Raw genomic sequence first — 21819 nt, forward strand, 5'->3', positions numbered from 1 at the left:
TGATTAAACAGAACATTTCAGTAACTCATTTTGTCACTGCTCTGACATTATACCTGTCTGGTGATATAGAAAAATCAACAGTTTCAATCTTTTATATGTTTAAAAAAATAAAAAGGCATAATAAAAATAATACTAATGTTTATTATTGTTTTATTTCATTTTTACAATGAAAATGACCAGTGTGAAATGTTCATTTTTTTAGTAGCCCAACAGCTTCCTTTCTTCTCTAGTGTTATGTTGTTTTTTTTTCCACTATTATCCCTCCACTGGTGTTGTTGAGCCTGTGAGAGCACTGCTTGATGTCAGAATTGGTATCTTGCCACAGAGGTGGGAAAGAGGGAATGAGATTTGTGGCCTCTCTAAGGGATCGGCCTGATTGTGGCAGAAAGTAAGCTTCAATTTTGCTCTACATTCTTGACACTGGCTGGTACTTTTAATATCAATATTCCCTCATCTAATTCCAGCCTTCAGAAACTTAAAGTCTACCCAATACAAGCCCCAAAACCAGCAGAGACCAAAGATATTACACAAACCCCAGCTAAGCTCTGGGGAAATTTAAAACAGGAGGCTTGGTTAAAATTGTGAGGTACCTTTTGCAAAAAAGTATAAAAATGCCAGTAAACAGGCTGTCAGATTGCATATATTGGTACAAACACAAGCTCACAAAAAAGGAAAAAAGGTCAAATGCACTTTTCATTAACATCATGAAAAGGTCTATTTTAACCCAAAACATGTTATTTTTCTTGACTATAACCAAATAGCTTATATTGTAAGAACTAGGGATGGGTATGAGTATCCGGTGCCGTTCTGACATAAACGGTAGTAACCAGACCGAAAAGCAGCGCACATTTTGGTGCTTTATTTTCCTGAGATGTCATACGTTTTGGATTCCAGCCAATCATTTTACCTTTGCGAGCGTAGTGGGCGGGCCCAGGTATGTACGTTTTTTTAGAGCAGAGCTACAGATTAAAAATGACCAAAGCGAAGCGGTCAAAAGTCTGGCTGTACTTCACAGCAAAAGATGCAAACTCAGCAGCCTGCAACAAGTGCTTTAAGCTGATACTGTGCAGAGGTAACTCCTCGAATCTGATGAAACACCTGGCGACGTATAGCATTTTGTTAAAAGCTGAGAAATGCGCCGTATTTGATAGCTTGCTGCGAGACCTCACACCGGGCACATCTACTGCGGGTGTGGTGCCTGTTATCGGACCCGGAGTTAGCAACATCCCCCAAAAGCCCGAAGAGGAGAGTCCTGGCCCCTAGCCCTGCCAGTGTAGCAGAAATGATGACGGATGATGATGGCAGCAGCAGCCGTTCTTCTCAGCGTGAGTAGCTTAATGTTGTTCGTGTGTAATTTACGTTGAGTAGGCTAACCACATTATTACATTAATGCATGTAAGGTGAACTAGCAAACACCATCGTAGTTACATGCGGCTGTCTTCTTGTTTGAATGCAGATACTCCCTTCACCCTGGCCAAAAAGGCTAAAATGACCAAAGAAAAAGAGGAAAACAGGTAAACATGAGAGGTTTTTGGACAAAGTTTGTTTTTTCCATTGATTAAGCACTGCTTCCAGCCAAGAGTGATGCCATAAATCCCCTATAGCTGCAGAAAAGGCTAACATTGTTATCTTTTTACAAAAAAAACAGCTGAACATGAGAGGTTTTTGAACCAATTTTGTTTTTCTCCATTCTTGAAACACCGGTTCGAGCACCGTTTAAGGTACTGGTATCGGATAAAACCTAAACAATACCCATCCCTAGTAAGAACAGCAAATTACACACAGAGCAATATAAAATAACTAATACAACAATAAGAAGCAAAGTAAGTAAATTTTAATAATCAACAGGAAAAAATGCAGCATATAAAGAAAAAGAGCTGAAAAAATATTAAATGTGGGAATGAAACCTGTACTTATGTTCTATATTCAACACGAAAGCATATTGTGCAACAAAAGGATTCAAAGTAAGTAAAATTTAACATAAAGCTTCAAATGGAATTATCTAGTAGTGTTACCAGCAGTATTCTTCAGTTTTTCTAATATATCTCTAATTCACTTTTTCCTTCCTGTCCCTTGTACGGCTGTAATAATTGAATTTCCCCACTGTGGGATTATTAAAGTCTATACTATATCTCTGCCTATGTCAGTGACATAAATCTGCAGCATTTGTGCCAGAATATATGCATATATATATATATATATATATATATATATATATATATATATATATATATTAGGGGTGCAACGATACTCGTATCGATATTGAACCGTTCGATACAGTGCTTTCGGTTCGGTACGCATATGTATCGAACAATACAACATTTTTAATTTATTTTATCAACTTTCCTTCTGACGGTGCTGTCTGTGTTGAGCGCTCAGTGGATCTGCGCTCGACAGTGCAGCCTAGGCGGAGTAGTCGAACACAGATTCACTGAGCGCAGGGCAAGCTAGCAGACAGAAGTTAAGCTCTCCTTGCAACATGGCAAATTGAACCTCCTCCACCCTCATTCAGATCTGGCATTTGGAACTATTTTGGTTTTCATGTGACGTATGACCCTGAAGGTAAGCGTGTCATGGACAAAAGTAAAACAGTATGTTGGATGTGCCAGCAATGCTCAATTACATGGGTGGGAACTAGTGCAGTTAGCTCGTTAACGTGTTGGCCGTTCAGCCCCACACAGGGGGCGATCTGCGGTAGCTCGTGAACGGAGATTTGCTGTGTTGTGGCGTTAACCTCATTTCAGATTAAAGCTGACAGCACTAGTGGGAACACAACGAATATGACTGCACATTTACGCCGAAATCATCCTAGTGCAAAGACAAGTGGTAGCAGACAAAAACAACAAGCACGCATGCTACAAACTTTACCTGAGTCATTTAGACAGCCGTTAGCACATGATTCTCCTTATGGGGACCTGATATGTTTAATATGCTGCTGAGAATATAGCCCAGAAGAAGCGTATAGTATAGCTTTTATTTTGGAAAGAGCCATTTCTCTGTAATAAACTCTCTTTTCCAAAGATGAGTGATTCCTCAATCAGATACAGGGCTCGCAAAATCGCTAGCCCGACTTACCGGGGCTAACGATTTTTCCAGTCGGGCTACCAAAATCTATCTCTGCCCTGCCCGTCGGCCTATCGTAGGAAGGAAAAATATATGTCAATGCTTTTGCATTCTTTCAGAAATGTAGCTGGGTAATTATGTCATTGGCATCGGTGAGCCACTGTCAATATGTGACATATTGAAATCGCGTTTGAATTTGCGCTTGTTTTTTGCTTTCACGTTAGCGTCAGCGTTATGTGAGTGCGTGTGTAAAAGCAGCAGGATATATATTTTAGTTCTGCTGAGCCAAATAAGACAGGTCAGGGTGAAGAAGTGACAGCCAAAGAAAAGCTTACCACAAAACAGAAAAGTTATGACAAATCAGACTATAAGGCAAAAAGAAAGTGCAGCTTTATGGTTTCATGGACAAAAGAATTTCTGTGGCTGCAATATGACGAGCTAAATAACCAGGGCTGCACATAAGTGGTCCACAGGTGCGCATTCGCTGTCAAAATAAAAAACGCGCACAAGATAAGAAGTTGCAATGTGTGTTTGCATACATAAGATTTTCTGGAGGAGGACAGACATTTGTTTAGAACAATTAAAGATGTCGAAGAAGCTCCTTTAAGCAATTACTTTGGTGTTCCTCCACCTCCAAAGAAATGTCAGAAGGAGTCCGAACCACAAAAGAAGCGCGTATTCTCGGAAAAGTGGTTGCAGGAGGTGAGCTGGCTTCAAACAAATGATGAACGCACAGAGATGTGGTGCAGAATGTGCCGTGAAAATTTAATAAATGACAAATTAAAAAGGCATGAACATTTTTTTTTTGTATCGAAAAAATATCTAACCGTGACACCAAAGTATCGAACCGAACCGTGAATTTTGTGTATCGTTGCACCCCTAATATATATATATATATATATATATATATATATATATATATATATATATATATATATATATATATATGAATATATACACACACACACACAGTGTTGGGGAGTTACGGAATACATGTACCGCCGTTACGTATTTAAAATACAAAATATGAGTAACTGTATTCCGTTACAGTTACCGTTTAAAAAGGTGGTATTTAGAATACAGTTTCTTTGTTGAAATAAATGGATTACACGGCGGTACTTTCCTGTTTCATATTGTGGCGGGTCAGGACTGTTTGGGTTTTGTTTGACAGCTACGTTCTGTTGTTCCAGGAGGCAGCGTTATGGTTGCCATGGTTACAGGGTGACGCTCTCTCTCTGCGTGTTTCCTGGGTGAGAGAGCGCCTGTTGTTGTTGTGCTAAGCTAATAGGCAGAATGCTACAGGTATAGCTCTAAAGAATGTAGCCTGATGGGCAGTGTAGTCCGTGCTGCAGGGAGAATGGACTGCCATACTCGTTATGTGTCTGTGAGCGAGGGAGGGAGAAAAAGGAAAAGTACGAGCTGTCATCGAGCAAAAACGGGAGCTGGAAGCATGTAAATATAATAATAACCACTGCAGCCAAGAAGAGTGCCTGACGAGCCCAGTTGTAAGTAAGCTATTAAGACTCGACTGTACACTGTGTTTGTGTTTTCCTCCAAAAACAATAAGTTCCGTTGGAGCAGCCTTTCAACGCCTCTCTCTGTCTCTCGCTAGCAAAGTTGACCCAGACAACAAAGTAAAGCTAGTTATTGGCTACGAGCCCGACACAGAACCCACCGTATCAGCCAGAGGTCCTTTACTACGGTTCGGAGCCGCGGACCTTCAGTAACAGTAATAAATCACAGCAATAGTACATTCATGTAGTTGTAAACAGCATGATAATATATTAAGTAATCCAAAGTATTCAGAATACATTACTCTCATTGAGTAACGTAACGGAATACGTTACAGAATACATTTTGGGACATGTATTCTGTAATGGAATACATTTTGAAAGTAACCTTCCCAACACACACATATATATATATATATATATATATATATATATATATATATATATATATATATATATTGAGAGAGAGAGAAAAGCCATTGCCTGGGTATCTGCTTATACTGGTGAAAAAAAAAGATGTTTTTAAAGGACATGAGCACATAAATGCCACTTATGCGTTGCTCTCACACATGCTGTATTCATTTACACTGATTACAGTGAGAGTGCAATGTAGCAGCATCTGGTCTGAAAGCATCCACACAGATCTTCATTGTAGACAAACTGTGTATTAAAAACAGGATGTAGTAATTCTCACATGATCATATTATTTAAACTCTTGATTTCTTTTAATATATATAAAAAAAGGCATTTTTCAACACATGGAAATTTTGAATTTGAGGCCAGCTGGAATTATCCTTGACTTACACCAACACAAGTCAATTTACGTTTGTCATGAATGCCTCTATAGAAGAAACCGGTGAGTTTTAATTTTAATTTGCATGAAAGTTATCTTGATTTTTTTCTGATTCACTTCATCCTTTCTTTTAGTGTCTCATTTTCTCCATTGCAGATAAGAAGGTGGAAACAGAGAAAGCACATCTAACAATAGCAATAACAGGAATAACAATATTCTTCCCTGCAACTCATTTCCAAAGATCACATTGCTAAACCTCCTGCTCTTCGATACCAGCTTTGTGACTGATCTCCAGCGTAGCTAATACATAGCCTACAATTAATGACTGTTTCCCAATTAAAAACACATACGGGCAACACAATTAAAATAACTTCAAAGAAAATTGTTAACTCTGAAAACATTAAACACTGCAGTAACCTGTTTTTGCAACAGAAAAACACAAAAATCTATACATGTTTTAGGAAAAGTTTTTTAATATTTCAATTTTGTATTTATGATCCCATATCCACCAAAGAGTCAGCAAAAAGTGAAGCATAACACAAAGTTTATCAGCTTGTTTGTCCATTCAGATTCCATCTTGTGTAATCAACATCTATAAGACGCCAACTAACAGGCTGCATTATATGCAGCCAACAACACATGTGCAATCCAGCTCATTATGATTCATCTCTACAAGTCAGTTGAAAGTTATTGCGGGGGAAAATTATAAACAAGTCTCCTTCTCTCTGCATCACATCAGTCTAGGCCATAGCCTGATTGCTTTGTGGGCACTGTTTAATTGCCAATTAGGGGAAGACCAGGACAGCAATCACAATAGGTGATATGTGTTGTTTATGCCTATTTCAATATGTGTAGGAGATAGCAGGCAAGACAAGGTAAATTGGTGGTCCTTGATGCTACGTGAGATATGTATGTTGTTCACTCTGTAACATTCAACAAATACCAGCATTCCCAGTTATAGATGAACAAAAGCAGCAAGTGGTTTTGAGGTCTTGCAGAAGCAGTGACACAGGTGCATCTTTGCGTGCCTTTTTCCTCCAGACAATATATTTACAGATGTTAGAGTTGTAAAAAGTAAATTGCTTTCTTCTCACTGAAAATCTCATCATTTCGTTTGGCTGTCTGACACGCAAAAAAAGACAAACAGTCCAGCTTCCTTGATGAAAATCTAAGTATCAGTTTCCTTGCCAGGCAGGCACAGTATATCATTGTTTTTATTATGCAAATGTATGATAAGAGCTTGCAAACGTTATAGTAAAAGAATCAACATTTTTAGTCTGTCAGTGCAAAAATTAATGGCTGTTGGTACAAAATGCAAATACTAATGGGAAGAATTAGGTGACCTAATCGCCATATCATTAAAATAGTCAGGAATGTGATTCTGTGTTTAACCAGTCTGAGCTTTACTCACCAAAAAGAAGAAAATAGCTCACACAAACATTGTGATTTTTAAGTAGCAGAAAACACCAGTAACATATAAACTGTAGTATCTTATGAGACAAACATAGCTACTGTGCAGTTAGTACTTGCATAGCATAAATAAATAAATACACTGACGCTTTTCTGTAGCTTTACATCTTTCTGCAGTTTAAAAATACCAGTGCTGTGGTTGACCTTTTCCACGATTTTTTTTTCCTTTCTCATCCTTACTCTGCCTTCTGTGCCTTTGCAGTAAAACCATAGTCTTAGATAATGTTAGTTGACTTTTAAAGCCTTGTCGTTCTCTTCACTAATGGTGGGATTTGATATGGCCTGAATCTTGTTATAGACCTCTAACCACCTGCTGGCCTGTTGGTTTAGCAGACACGAGAAAGGATTGTGGTACCCAAGGTATGCAGGGTGCTAGAACGGGATCAAGGTGTGTATTGGACTAAGGGGGACTTCAGCTTACATTGACATTGACCCAGAAATATCAATTACCCTTTGCCCTATTGCAACCAATTAACGCTGAACTCTTAGTACACGTTAGAGCTTCTCTATTAATGAAATAAGCCCTCTCCCTCTGACACTTTATAGTCCTTTGTTTTAGAAATTTGCATGTTTTTGCAGCTGGCTGAGCATCCCATAGGAAATGTTCACTAAGGGATTATAAGATGAACAGTTAATTCAAAATGGCATCAGCAAAGTCCTTTCAGGCATGTCTTCCCAGTCAGCCGCTATCTTGTTAACACAGGTATAATGAGTTTTGGAGAAAATTGTGAGTTGTGAATGTGGACACAGCACCTCCATGGTCCTCTTGGTTTTGCTTTTCTATTTTTCCTACTTCTTCTGCCTTAGATATTCCTCTATCTTTGTCATCCTCTTCATGCACTGAGTAAGTATAAACTACTTTGATATTGATTTGGTCAGTTAAGTAGCAGAGGGAGGTTGTTAATCAGTTTCAGCTGCTTAGGTTTTAATGAAATTAACAACAGGTGCTGTTTTGTGACCAAACACATCAAAAACAGACTTCATGAATATGGGCTGAGGGCCCAACCTTCTCTAGTAAGCCCTGTGCTCACTGCCTTGGAGCGCAACTGGCTTTTGCCATTTGCTACTGATACTAGAACAAAAGTCCACCGCTTGTGCTTTATACTGGTCACCAGAGCAACTCCCTGACTATCCCTTTTCTTTGAATATTGAGCTGTACATCCTCATTGCACCACCACATATCTTTGTCCTCTTTCTTCTGCCCAGAGCATCCATCAGACACCTACCTGGAAGCTTCCCTCAGCACTTCAGCTGTACTTTCCCAGTCATCTGGTAGCTCTTCACTACCACCCAGAACTCCTCCCTAAACTAGAAACAATTTTCACTTTTCATCTTCCACCTTTGTAAGCTTTGTCTCTGTTTTTACTTTATCAATCTTCTTGGTTTCCAAAGTCATTGCACAGAATACCACCCAATATTGGCTAGCTGCACTCTCCCCTGTTATCACTCTGCCGTCTCCTATCTCTTTCAGATTGTCTACTCCTGTGTCCACCTTAAGCCACTCTTATACGTTATTCTATATTCCTCCCTCTTCTGAAACTATGCTTTCACCATAGCTATTTCTCTCCATTTTGCAAAATCAACTTTTGTCTGTCCTGAGAACATGTTGATTTCTCTCCTTAGCACCATACCTACCCCAAACTCTTCATCACCTGTGTTTCCTTCATGTACATACCCACTGAAGTCTGCATCAGTTATCACTCTCTTGGAATCCACCAAGCTGTAAAACTGTAAACTAGAGCTTACCGTTTTTCATGTTTAATGCAGTATATGAAGAAAGACAATGAGTTTCTTTCTTCATGTTTTAATTACTCAAATATTTATATCGAGCTCAACAATGGGATAAAAAAAAAAGGAAACAACAACACTGTATCACTGTTTGTGAGCAAAATGTTCATGTGGATCTATTCAGTGTTTAATTTGGTTTGCATAAGCACAAATCTTCTGAGGTTGTGTCCAAATACTTGTTCCCACACCACAAATTAATTACAACGCGCTCACAAATTCCTCCCAATGCGCCGTCATTAAATATTCTTTGAAATGTAAACAACTATCAAACCAACTTCCCAGAGCTCTGATGCTTGGTAAAGAAAACGGTTAAATGCACCAGGCTTTTTATGATATACGTTTTAATATTAAATGCAGTTTACAAAGATAAAACCCACCATCACTTACTCAGCAAAGTAGTTTGGAAAGAGTCAACAAATTTTTCATTGCTAAATGCAAACATGCTGTGAGTATTACTGCAGAGAGTCATGGTTAATTTCAATCAGAATAGTTAGCCAGCTGGGTAAGTTTTTAAACAGGGGAAACAAATGGAAAATCTGTACTCCCAGTGTATATGTTAAATATTTTGGGTGGACTCAGAGCATTTCACATTGCATATTGTTTGTGACTCCTCTAAAAAAATAGTGACAATAAAAGCAATAAAAGCTGAACTGTGAGCACAACCAGTGTGTGTGCGTGGGTCCATCTTACAGGGTATATGTGGAGATTACAGTTGCTTGAAGAGAAAGCTGCCACGGATGCTCTGACACTCTGACTTAGGCTACGTTAACACTGCAGGTCTTAATGCTCAATTCCAGTTTTTTGATCAAATCTGATTATTTTGCCTGCTTGTTCACACTACAAATAAAATGTGACAGCAAACGCGCTCTAGTGTGAACGCTCAAAGCGGCCCGCATGTGCAAAAGAAGACGTCAGACACAACGCACTCTGTTTAGACCCAGACCAAACAGTATTGTTTGAGTTGTTTCGGGCTTGACGTTTCCCAATTTTGCTTTCAGTTATAAAGTTATTTTGTTATTTACATATGGCCTAATAATTATCCTTATTGCTGTTTTAGAGAAGAGCCGTGCTTCAAAGGATAGTTGCATATTTCTGTCAGAATCTGCAGATTATACAGCACAAATAAAATGTTCACGTTTCTCCAATATTGTCTTCCCAACAGTTTCACTGGATGACCAGGAAGTGTTCACGATGTCTTTTTCGGGCGCTTCTCCGGCGCTGATAATTGGCATCTGTCTTGTGTCAGTGACGTAAAAGACGGATTTAATGCGACATGACCGTTCAAACAGCAGTCGCTTTCTAAATCATCAGATATGTATCGGATTCAATACCACATACGAAAGTGACCCAGGTCGGATTTAAAAATATAAGATTTGTGCTGTTCACACTGTCATACAATGATCGGATATGGGTCGCATAGGGTCAAAAAAGTCGGATTTGATGCGCTTTTTCACTCTAACACGGATAACTGCTCTTCATTTTTGATGAGTGTATTTTCTTGTTATCATTAGGTTTGTTTGAACAGAGTTGTGACAGAAGCTAAAAGGGTGAGTGGAGTCAGGTGGAGTCCTGTTAAAGAGGTCAGATGTCTTCAACTCTCACACATCGCCACTGCTGTAGTTCAAAGTGGCTCAGCCTTTGGGTCCCTCCAAAAGCTTTTCATCCAGAAAACAACAAAAACCTTTTGAAAAGACAATTTTACGTCATTTCTAAACAAAGTTGACATTTGGTTAAGAAGTGAAAGTTGAAGCCACATGTCTAGAAAAAGGCTGCTTCCTCCTCAAGTTCTGTAGAGGCTCCTCATACACCCATTGACACTCAAACTAACCTTTTTACATGTAATTTTATACAGCTTTCAATTGCAGTCTGTGACCATTATTACCAAAGTAACAATAAATAATATATTTTAGCATGCTACCATCCTTAACCTCACTTTAATTAAAAGAAAGTGTGGTTTTTTACAGAAGCTTGAATTACTTTTCCTTTGCAACTATTGCTTTTTTCCTCCTCTTTTCTATTTCTAAATTGGTCATAGTCACCTTAAGCACCAACTCAAAATTTTAACAGTTCTTTTCTTTTTTTTTTTTAATCCCATCAATGTTGTCATGCACAGCCTTGACTAAGAGTGATAATTATCCTTGCTTTTTAGAAACGACTCCTGATGGCCTGACAGCTTCTTTTATTATTTTTCTATTGCCAAAAAGTTTTGAATTGAAAACTTGAGAGAGGAGGGCAGTCAGGGTGGTTGCATACTCAACAAAATGTGGGTTATTTCCGAGTGGAGTTTGCTTCTTTCTTTTTTTTTCTTTTTTCTTGTCTAAAGCTAATTTTCTATCCTTTAGATAATAAAAAAAAAGATTTTCAATTAAAATAAAATTAAAAATCAGATCACCCTTTCATCACCGTGAAGGGGTGATGATCTGGGCTTGTTTTGCAGCCACAGGACCTGGATACATTGCAGTCACTGAGTTGACTATGAACTCCTTGGTATATCGGTATCCTAGAGTGATATTTGAGGCCCCTCATACAGAACAGTTATGATATATAGATGTATTTATTAGAGATAGCACGATACCACTTTTTTATGTCCGATACCGGTATCATAAATTTGGATATCTGCCGATACCGATATGAATCCGATATAGTGGGGTTTTTTTTTATCAATATAACTGTTTTTTTTAATATCTTGCTGCATTTTGTATAAGTTCATACTCAAGTTTAAAAAAAACAACAACACTAAAGCTATTCTGTTATACCTGTATGCAAAAAATACACTGCACCCAAAATATTTCATAGTTCAGCAACACTGATCAGTCTAATAAACTTAAACCTACACCATCCTCCCTATTCTGGTATTTTAAAGAGTAATTAGCATAAATATTAAGCAACCTAACTAATAGGGTTCCAAGTCCCAGCAACAACAAAAAAATAGGGAACCACCCCACCACCTCATGATACTTAATCGACGTAATCAACCTTAATTTGATGCAGTGTGAAAAGAAAAATGCACAGAAATAAATTATTTTTCAAGAAATATTAAATAGATTAAACATCTTTCTTCAACAGAATTGCAGACTGCACAGATGGTGCCTTCCCAAAGGAAAAAGTACTAACTTACTAGGGTATATATTAGACTTAATAGTTACTATATACAGTAATGGATTTCTATTCATTTTACATCAAATTAAAACTTTGGGTGTAAGATTCAGATAATTATTTAATACAAGCTAGACATTTTAAATGAGAATAAGAAAGAAAAGTATGTCTTTGTGCCCCCTTTTCCCTGTTAATGCCATACATGCCATACTGGCTAAACTTTGCTAGATCCGCCCCTGCACAGTTACCAGCCGTCAGCTACGTAGAAAAGGATCCTGGTGTAGAAAGTAATATTAAATAAATTCTAACAACAGCTTATCAAGCTTAAACGTGCTGCTGTTGTTTATCCGCTGGTTTCCTGTTTCTGGAGCAAAGTGGGCGATAAACAAACAAGAGAGACGGACTCGCGACAGAAAAGCCGATCAGCTGATCATCAAGCATTTTCATGATTGAAGTAGCAGCAGGAGAGGGAGGGAGAGAGAAGAAGCAGTCGCTCCATATATCGGTTGTTAAGCTTAACGTGGGAATGCTTTACAAACATTCAGAGATGAACTTGCTCTACTTCTCTCTGGGATAACTTTGTCAGAAATGAAATGCAGGGTTGGTAGCAAGGCTCCAAATGCTCAACCAGACTGCCAATTCACAGGCCACAGCCACTCTAGCACGTGATGCATACTGCTCCGATGTGCTAAGGTTATGAGCCGAGTTACGCCATGTCTACGGTGTACATTTTAGGACATCGTCAGGTCTCAGGAAAAAAGTTGTCAGGTCTCAGACTCACACGAAAAAATGTCAGGTCTCAGACTCACATGAAAAAATGTCAGGTCTCAGTCTCACATGAAAAAATGTCAGGTATCAGTCTCACATGAAAAAATGTCAGGTATCAGTCTCACATGAAAAAATGTCAGGTCTCAGACTCACATGAAAAAATGTCAGGTCTCAGTCTCACATGAAAAAATGTCAGGTCTCAGTCTCACATGAAAAAATGTCAGGTCTCAGTCTCACATGAAAAAATGTCAGGTCTCAGTCTCACATGAAAAAATGTCAGGTCTCAGACTCACATGAAAAAAAGTCAGGTCTCAGACTCACATGAAAAAAAGTCAGGTCTCAGACTCGCATGAAAAAATGTCAGGTCTCAGAACACGAGCTATCAGACAGAGAGAAAATCTTCCTGCAGGTGGCGCTGTTGTCACGTCCCACCAATGACTGTAGTGACAGCTGCAGTCACGGAGAAACTTTCGTATCTCTGTTCGGGAATAGCAGCTAGAGCGTAGGTTCTGAGAGGAGGGTCAGCGTTTACGCTTCGAAAACACGACCGAGTGTTTTAACCTGACAGCCTGAGGTGTTCTTCAGTAAACTGGACTACCCGACAGAAGGACCCGAGGCCCCGCTGCACTGTTTCGGTAAATTAAATGTGTTTGTAAGCTACTCCGTAACTACCGTCCTTAGCTAGGTCCTGAGACCTAGCTAGCTAAGATGTCAGGGTTCGTTTAGCTAATCTGTGCAGGTGAATGCATTTACTAAAGAAATCAAGAGAAACGCCCCGGGCTGCTCAGTCACTAATTACTGTTACTGTACTTTTATTACAAGTATTATACTGTAAAAGCAACAGGCTGCACCCTGCTTCAGCTCCTGTGCAGAGCTGAATATTAAATATGTGCAAACAACAGCATGTTTTCAGTCTCTTGCCACATCTGTAAAGACAGTAACATTTTTTTAAAAGCTTGTACTTCAGTAACTCCTCATTAATCAGTAACTATGGATTAAAGTACTGTAGTGTACTGTAATACTGAAAAAAAAATGTAAGAGAAGAACTTCAGATCCTGAGTGTGTGAGGACAGAAGAATCAGCTTTATTTCAATTTTGAGGGATAAAATTTATATCTGAATTTGATGATTCTGTTGTCTTTGTGATTACAGGAGCTGCCCTCAGATTCAGACCTCAGCCCCATCGAGTGACAGCAGACAGATCATCCAACATGTTCATATGTTAACCGTAAAATGAACTGATGAAAACAGTACAAAGATTAGAGTACCACATGTGCTGTAGTGAAAGCTGCAGCTTTATTGATAAAGTTAAAGACAAAAAAACAAAAGGATTAATCACTCATGTAACTGTGTCACTATATATCAGCATTAACAGGACCTCAGTTTGGTGTTTCAGAAAGCTGCTGATCTCAGACCTGCACAGCTTCCGTTTTAAACACTTGATGTACTCAGCTGCATGAAGAGCATATGAGATTTTGTCTAACACAATTAAATAAAACCTGATGAAGGTCAAAGGTCATCACTTGTATGTTGCACTACAAACTTGTCATCTGGAATTCATTCACAGTTAAAGTGATTCACAGTTATTCATACCAGAGTAACCAGAGAGGATCACATATTTTTAAATATATAACTTTCTACAGGACTGAATATCATATATTTATATAAAAGTCTGGAGCCTTTGGGGAGTATCCGAGTATTTATAACATTACACAAAGCAAAGGTCTCATCACAGTGTTCATGAAATGCTGGGTTTATCCATCTCCTGGGGCGGGCCTACAGAGGGGTGCTGAAGATTTCCCTGTGAGGGAGCTTCAGTCTTCCTGGTGTTTCTTAAATGATGCCTTTTTGAGTGGGTCAACAGAACTTCTGGCACAGGACAGCTGTGATGAAAGAAATGGATGGACCCAGGAAACCCAGCTTGGTCCTGATGGTCTCCCTCACTAGTTTCTCTCCAGGGTGAATGTAGCTGTTGATATAATATGGACTCTATTATTAAATGATAAGAACAAATTAGACTACATTACTGAGACGTTCTGCTGATGTTTTTAAAGTCTCCATGTTACCAGGATGTAGAGATTTAAACAGTTTTAGATCCATTACACTTACAGTCTTATGTTAAAATCTCAAAGGACAGCATTATATTTTTGATATTAACAGAAACTCTGGGCTTCTGTAGAGTGTGCAGATGATCTCATCGCTGTCTAAAAATGTATAACAAAACCTAAGGAGTGCTGAATTCTTCAATAACACAGACTATTAGAGTAGCAGGTGTGTAGCATCGCTAACTAGCTAGCAACAAGCCTCCAACACAGTGCGTATGCTAGCGGCTAATCTAGCAAACGAATTAACAACAGAGTGATTTTAGAACTATAAGATGATAAACTGTTTGTATTTTTTATAACAGTGACATGGTTGTATTTACCTTAATTAAACGAGTCGTCAGTCGCGGTAAACCAGCAAACAAAACTCGAGCAGCCGGGCTACGTAAAAAGTGTAGGGGGGCGGTTTGCGGTCACGTCCAGCGGGTGTGTGGGCGGGAGCGTTACACAGTCGCTCCACCTCAAGTCACTACTCCAAATTTGCAAGATGGCAGCCTCCATGTGAGTCTGAGACCTGACATTTTTTCATGTGAGACTGATACCTGACATTTTTTCATGTGAGACTGAGACCTGACATTTTTTCATGTGAGACTGATACCTGACTTTTTTTCATGTGAGTCTGAGACCTGACATTTTTTCATGTGAGTCTGAGACCTGACTTTTTTTCATGTGAGTCTGAGACCTGACATTTTTTCATGTGAGTCTGAGACCTGATATTTTTTCATGTGAGACTGAGACCTGACATTTTTTCATGTGAGTCTGAGACCTGACATTTTTTCGTGTGAGACTGATACCTGAAATTCTCAAAGAAGAAGAGGAAGGAAAAAGGAGACCGACTTCCTGGATTGGTTATGTTGGGGAGGAGAAGAAATCGCTTGACACTTCCTTCTCTGCTCTCCCATTTTTGAACCCCTCCGTGACATAAGGAGGGCGGTTGTAGCTGATCTCTGCCATATACTGACATGCACTGGGAACTAAATGTTTGCAGAAATGGGTTTCATCCATATATTTGTAGCCATCCAGAGGTCACAAGAGAGACAAGGCACAGTGTGAAAAGCACAGGTCTTTGGCTAGTAATGTGCTTTTTCTCATGACTGCACAAAGCAACATGACCCATTTAACACCATTTGAATGGGCTTTGCTGCTATACTGTGCTAGGTGGGTTAAACTAAGGCCCTTTGTTTGAATGGACAAAAACAGCTGTCTGCTTATTTTTTAAAGAGGTCAGGTTAGCTCTGTTTATTATATTCTTTCTGATTCGAGTTTAGGTTTAATTACACTTTTCACTGTCATAACATATGTTATCTATAGCTATCTTAGTGGAGAAATGTTAAATGAAAAGCATTAATAACATTAATTTAATTTACTTATATGGTATTCTTTTATGTTTTTCTTTAAAGATCACCTTTATTTTTTTAAATACTATGATTTTGTGCCAGTATATATTTGACTTGCGGATGAAATGGCCGTAATGCTGCATCTCAATATCCAGAGGCGCACTAAAGGAATCAAACTGCATAAATAGCACTTGTTATGCACAATGTTTATCTATCTAGTGTTACCAACGGATGATTTTCTTTATTCATATGCAGGATTCTTGGCCCATAATGTTTTCTTTTTTTCTATACTGGGACATTAATGGCTGTGGCAATGCTGAGCCACACCTGCAGCAAACTGACACAGAGGGCATCTGTGTGAAAGACAATCATGTCTATGCTTGTAAAATCAGCTCAGATACTGTAAATGGCTGGCTGTTGCTGCAGTAACTGATCAATTTAAAAAAAAGTATGAAATTACCTTATCATTTATAGACTTTGACGACTTTACTAATCAGAAAATACACAGACTTCATTAAACTACTTCAGATGGAAGCAATTCAAATAGGAAAAGTGTGTACACACACACACACACACACACACACACACACATATATACATATATATATATATATATATATATATGTATATATGTGTGTGTGTGTGTGTATATATATGTATATGTGTGTGTGTGTATATATATGTATATGTGTGTGTGTGTATAGGGGCAGCACGGTGGCACGGTGGTTTGCACTGTTGCCTCATAGCAAGAAGGTCCTGAGTTCAATTCCAACATCAGCCGGGGTCTTTCTCTGTGGACTTTGCATGTTCTCCCCGTGTTTGCGTGGGTTCCCTCCGGGTACTCCGGCTTCCTCCCACCGTCCAAAGACATGCAGCTTGTGGGGATAGGTTAATTGGATAATCCAAATTGTCACTAGGTGTGAATGTGCGAGTGAAAGTGAGTGCGAATGGTTGTCTGTGTTGGCCCTGCGACAGACTGGCGACCTGTCCAGGGTGTACCCTGCCTCTTGCCCTATGACAGCTGGGATAGGGCAAAAAAAGGATAAGCGAATGGATGGATGGATGGATATATATGTATGTATATGTGTATATATATATACATATACACATGTATGTATATGTATATATATACACATATACATATATATATATGTGTGTGTGTGTACCCTACTGTACAGTACATATGCGTGATCAGTTATAGCTCAATAAATGTTTTCTTGCTGGCATGGAGAAGTGCAGTTCTCGGAAAAGCTAAGTACATTCCATGATTCAGTAGGTTGTGGGACCACCTTTAGCAGCAATTGCTAGAATTAATACTTTTCTGTATGACTTTATCTGTCTTTGCATCGTTGTGGAGAAATTTTGGCCCTCTCTTGTTTTCAGTGTTGCTTCAGTTCATTGAGGTTTGTGAACATTAACTTATGCACGAGTCTCTAGGCTGGGGTTGAGATCTGGACCATTACAACACCCTTTTCAGCCATTCTGTTCATAGTGCTGTTTCATAGTCCAGTGTTGGCCAAGCTTTTGCTGTCAGACAGATGGCCTCATATTTGACTCTCGAATACTTTGATATACAGAGGAGTTCATGGTTGACTAAATGACTACAAGTTGTCCAGATCCTGTGGTTGTAAAACAAGCGAAAATCATCACTCCTCCTCTGCCATGGCATAAGGAGTTTGTGCTGATATGCTGTGTTTGGTTTTTGCCAAATGTGGTATTGTGCAGTACGGCCAAACATGTTCTAAGGAACATTGTTTCAGAAGTCTTGTTTGCCTGGCAACTCTTTCATCCAAAACAGTTCTTTTTTTAATTTTACTGTTTGGAACTTTGACATCTAAAGTCCTATCTAAGCTGCGCAAAGTCTGCAATATAGGTGATGAGTTTGTTACAATTTTGCATATTCTCATTTTGGGGTGAATTTGAGAGATTCCTGGGAAGATTATAGCAAATGCTTCAGAATAGCAAACTGACAGGAAGTTCTGCTTTTATAGAGTCTTACCTAATACTGTTCATCAGGCAGACTTTCTCATGATCAGTTAATCAAGTACATTTGATGAGAAGCACCTGGCAGTGAGGGTGTACTTGGCTTTTCACAGGACTCATCCAACTTCTTGTAATTATACATTAACTCTAAGTAAATTTACTTTATATTTCAAACTTCAGGCTCCTGTACTGAGCAATGAAGTGGAGTTGCCATAAACTGGAATTACTCTTTGGGGCTAGCTGCAAGAGCAATTAAATCCCAAAACATTTCAGTGTTAAAATGCCCAACTTTAAAATATTGCAAACTTCCTTTTTTGTGACAACCGCCCTGAGTGGTATATTTATTTTTAAGTATATGTAAGTAATTCTTAACTGCATTAAAGACTTAAGTTTACAACGCTTGAGGGCCAGCTGGGTGAAAACTAGCTTTCTGCTAGTGCAAAGTAGCTTTTGCCTTAACTAATTCAAATTGACCCTCCCCCATCCCAAGATGTTTTAGAGATAAACTGTAATAAGTCTATCCAATAAAACTATGCTTCAGTTCTTGTGAAGTATCTGTGTCTGTGCGAAGCAGCCACACATATTGTTTGTCTGTGAAGGTTCTCAGTCATCCAGGTCATCGTTGTCTAAGGAACTTGGAAAGAAAAGTGTCTGGACTTCTTAAAGTTTTCTTGAAGATGTTTCACTTCTCCTCCAAAAAGCTTCTTCAGTTATGGTTCAGTTATGTAGCTGTTAACTCAGCAACTACATTGCAGACTTTGCACAACTTAGATAGGACGTTGAATGCTAAAGTTCCAAACAGTAAAATTAGAAAACGACTGTTTTAAATTGCAGACTTCTGAAACAATGTCGCTTAGACAGACATTTGGCCGTAATGTACAACACCACATTTGGTGAAACCAAACACAGGATATCAGCACAAACACCTCACGCCATGGTAGAGGAGGAGTGATGATTTGGGCTTGTTTTACAGCCACAGGATCTGGACAACTTGCAGTCATTGAGTCAACCACGAAGAGGAAGCTTCTCAGATGAGAGGTGAAACGTCTTCAAGAAAACTTAAAGAAGTCCAGACGCTTTTCTTTCACAGATATTGATGTTGCACTTGCTAACCACGCTAAACTTAGCTGATAACTTAGCACCCTGTTGTCCTGATGTTGTCACTTTTGACTCCAAAAAAACATAGACATAGACAAACATAGAAAGAGCAAGTGCATCATAGTGGATGAATCTATTATATAGTCTGTGCTATCCCAATATTTGTATGCTATTAACTTTTTGTTGTTGGAATATTTTCTTATTTTATTCATAACAAATTTATAGTCTTTTTTCTGGCTCTTTTTGCTATATCTATGTAATTCGTGTGATGACTGGATGTAGTAAAATCTGGCACCAATATCCGAAAGTGAGAAGGAGAACGACAGATTGATCTCTGATCTTCTGACACACACACATGCACACGCACACACGCACACACAGTGAAACCCACCTGTTAAAGTTACTGCCAGCAAGCAAAACAGGAACATCAACACATAAACACACACACAGAGACACACACACACACACCATCTTGGCTGCAGTGCACCTGATCACAGCCCACACATAGAGAAAACATACACATAGCTCCACTTGCCAAAAGAATCACAGCATGTGTTGTGAGCGAGGTGGATGAGTAAGGCAGGGGAAAAAAAGAAAAAGCAAGCCTTTTAGTGAGCAGAAAGGAAAAGAGGAACCCTGTACTGGTTCTTTGTTGTCTGAAGAGCACAGCAGAGTAAACTACATTGTGGTTGTTCCTTTCTTATATTTTTACACATTACAACAGCTCTGCCTCCCAGTAGGGCTTCCTCTTTTCTGTATGTTTTTTTTTCACGTCAGAATATTCAAAATGCCACAATGTGTTTTTGTTCCATGTAGGAAAATCCATATATATATAAATGAAGTGCACCTTTAAAACCTCGTCTTTCTGACCTCTCTGTATAACCTGACTAACCCACACATTGACACGCCTGGGAGAGCCAGTAATAACTCTCTGCTCCCCATTCACCTTTTCACCTCTCATAAGTTTCAAGTATTGTGTGCTCAGTGCTGGGTACAACTCAGCTGCATACCCTGTGACCTTACACACACAAGTACATGGTCTGTGCAAATGCACACTTAAACACTCATAATCTTGAATGTGTGCGCACGCATTTCATGGCCTTCCTGTGGGCATTGCTCCAGACATAATGGGATAAGCTCAACCTTCAGAAGGAAAATGACGTCAAGGCTGTACATCCACACTCCCGCACACATATGTGCCATACTGTGGAGAAATCACAGTGGGCTTTCTTGGCTCACAGCGATTTGTCTCTGAGGGAGAACACTCCCTCTGTCACGACAAGGTGATAGTGAACATCGCTCCCCATCGCAGATGCAGCTTGTGCCCAATTTTCAAACCAGTGTGACAGTTGGTATTGTGCTAAATCCTGATAATTAGCCACCCCTATTTTCAAGGGGTTCCAACATTTTTGCCAATAGCGAAAAATAAGTGACAGTTTAAATAAAGATAAAAGCTAATGCAGCAACATGCAAAAGAAAAAAGAAAAAGAAAGCAGCCAATACTAGATGAACAGGAGAGTGTGATGGATCACCAAATGCAGTCAAGTATCATCAAGCATAGACACAAAGCAGATAAATAGAATATGTCAGAATTGGGGGGGGGGAGACAGAAAAAAAGATCTTACGGTGGGATTTATTTTTTAAATGTGCAAAGTTGCGAAACTTTCTGTTCACGCCTGAAGACATTTAAATATATATTGAAACTAGATTGCATTGTGTAAACATTTGTATTCCAAGTGCAAATGACTGTTAGAAAAGTCTTGATTTTATGATGAAGTGTTGAGGAAAAACAGAAACATACCCAAAAGTCTGAGTGACTTCAAACAGTTTAGTTTGCTTTCAGTTAAAATGCAGCATTTGGAACGTACCCCCTAATTCTTGACAAGCTCATTTATCTGTAATGCAGTAGTAACTGTGCGTGTATCTGTGGGTGTATATGTGACTGAGATCAAAATCATTTAAATAAACAAAAATGCAAGCTTTCCAGATTTTCTCCTTTTATGTCTACATCTGCATATTTACACATTACTTGGCGAAAAGCATTAATTCACATATTTTATTTTGTTGTTTTTTACACACACACATATATATATATATATATATACACACACCTGGGAGTATTGAAGGAGGAAAGTTAATTATATAGCATTGCCATGGTGACAGCAAAGCAGTTTATTTATCTCTTGATTCGCTGCCAGCTCATTTTGAGTGCTCCCTGGGAAATGTCTGCAGGTTGTGAGTTACAGTGGTGTTAAATACACTTCCTGGCCAATAACAACCTAAATTTTAACTCACATAATGAGACTGGGTTTATTTAGGTATCCGGAGTAGAACAGTCAAGGGAAATAAATAAAATGAAAACCATAGAAAAGTGCAGAGGCCGCTCAAAGTAGGGTACATTCATCACAAGAGTCTGACCCAATACTGTTCGTCAGGCAGACCCGCAAAAGGGCTTAGGACGAATAACCTCGTGTCACACAACAAAGATTTACAAGGACCGCAGGGCCAAGTTGTGGAAAAATTATGCAAATTCTGCACATTATCTTGCCTTTCCTGTCTTCTCCATCACCAAAAACTGTCACTAATGTGCTCCTCCTGCTGTGTGGGCTACAAACAGACAAGAAAGAGACAAACAAATGCAAGCTAAAAGGCAGACATGAGTAACTTGGTGTTTTTTTGCTCTCTATCTGTCTCTTTCTCTCTTTCCATTTGTCTTACTGGGTCTTTCATCCTCACACACACAGACACTTTGTCTTTTTGTTTATGCTCTGCATTCATGTGAATATGCATCAGCCTGACAGAGAGCAAACA

The 21819-nt window shown here is 38.9% G+C and overlaps 1 long non-coding RNA gene across 1 annotated transcript; it reads left to right on the top strand.

Annotated features, from left to right (window-relative positions):
• Positions 1-12441: 12441 nt before the first annotated feature.
• On the top strand, positions 12442-13816 carry LOC146493513 (uncharacterized). Its single transcript, XR_014872138.1, has 2 exons — positions 12442-13124; positions 13641-13816. It is a non-coding gene; the product is annotated as an uncharacterized LOC146493513 (long non-coding RNA).
• Positions 13817-21819: the final 8003 nt, after the last annotated feature.

The sequence above is a fragment of the Neolamprologus multifasciatus genome, chromosome 22 (genome assembly GCF_963576455.1).
Source record: "Neolamprologus multifasciatus chromosome 22, fNeoMul1.2, whole genome shotgun sequence".
Taxonomy (NCBI): Eukaryota; Metazoa; Chordata; class Actinopteri; order Cichliformes; family Cichlidae; genus Neolamprologus; species Neolamprologus multifasciatus.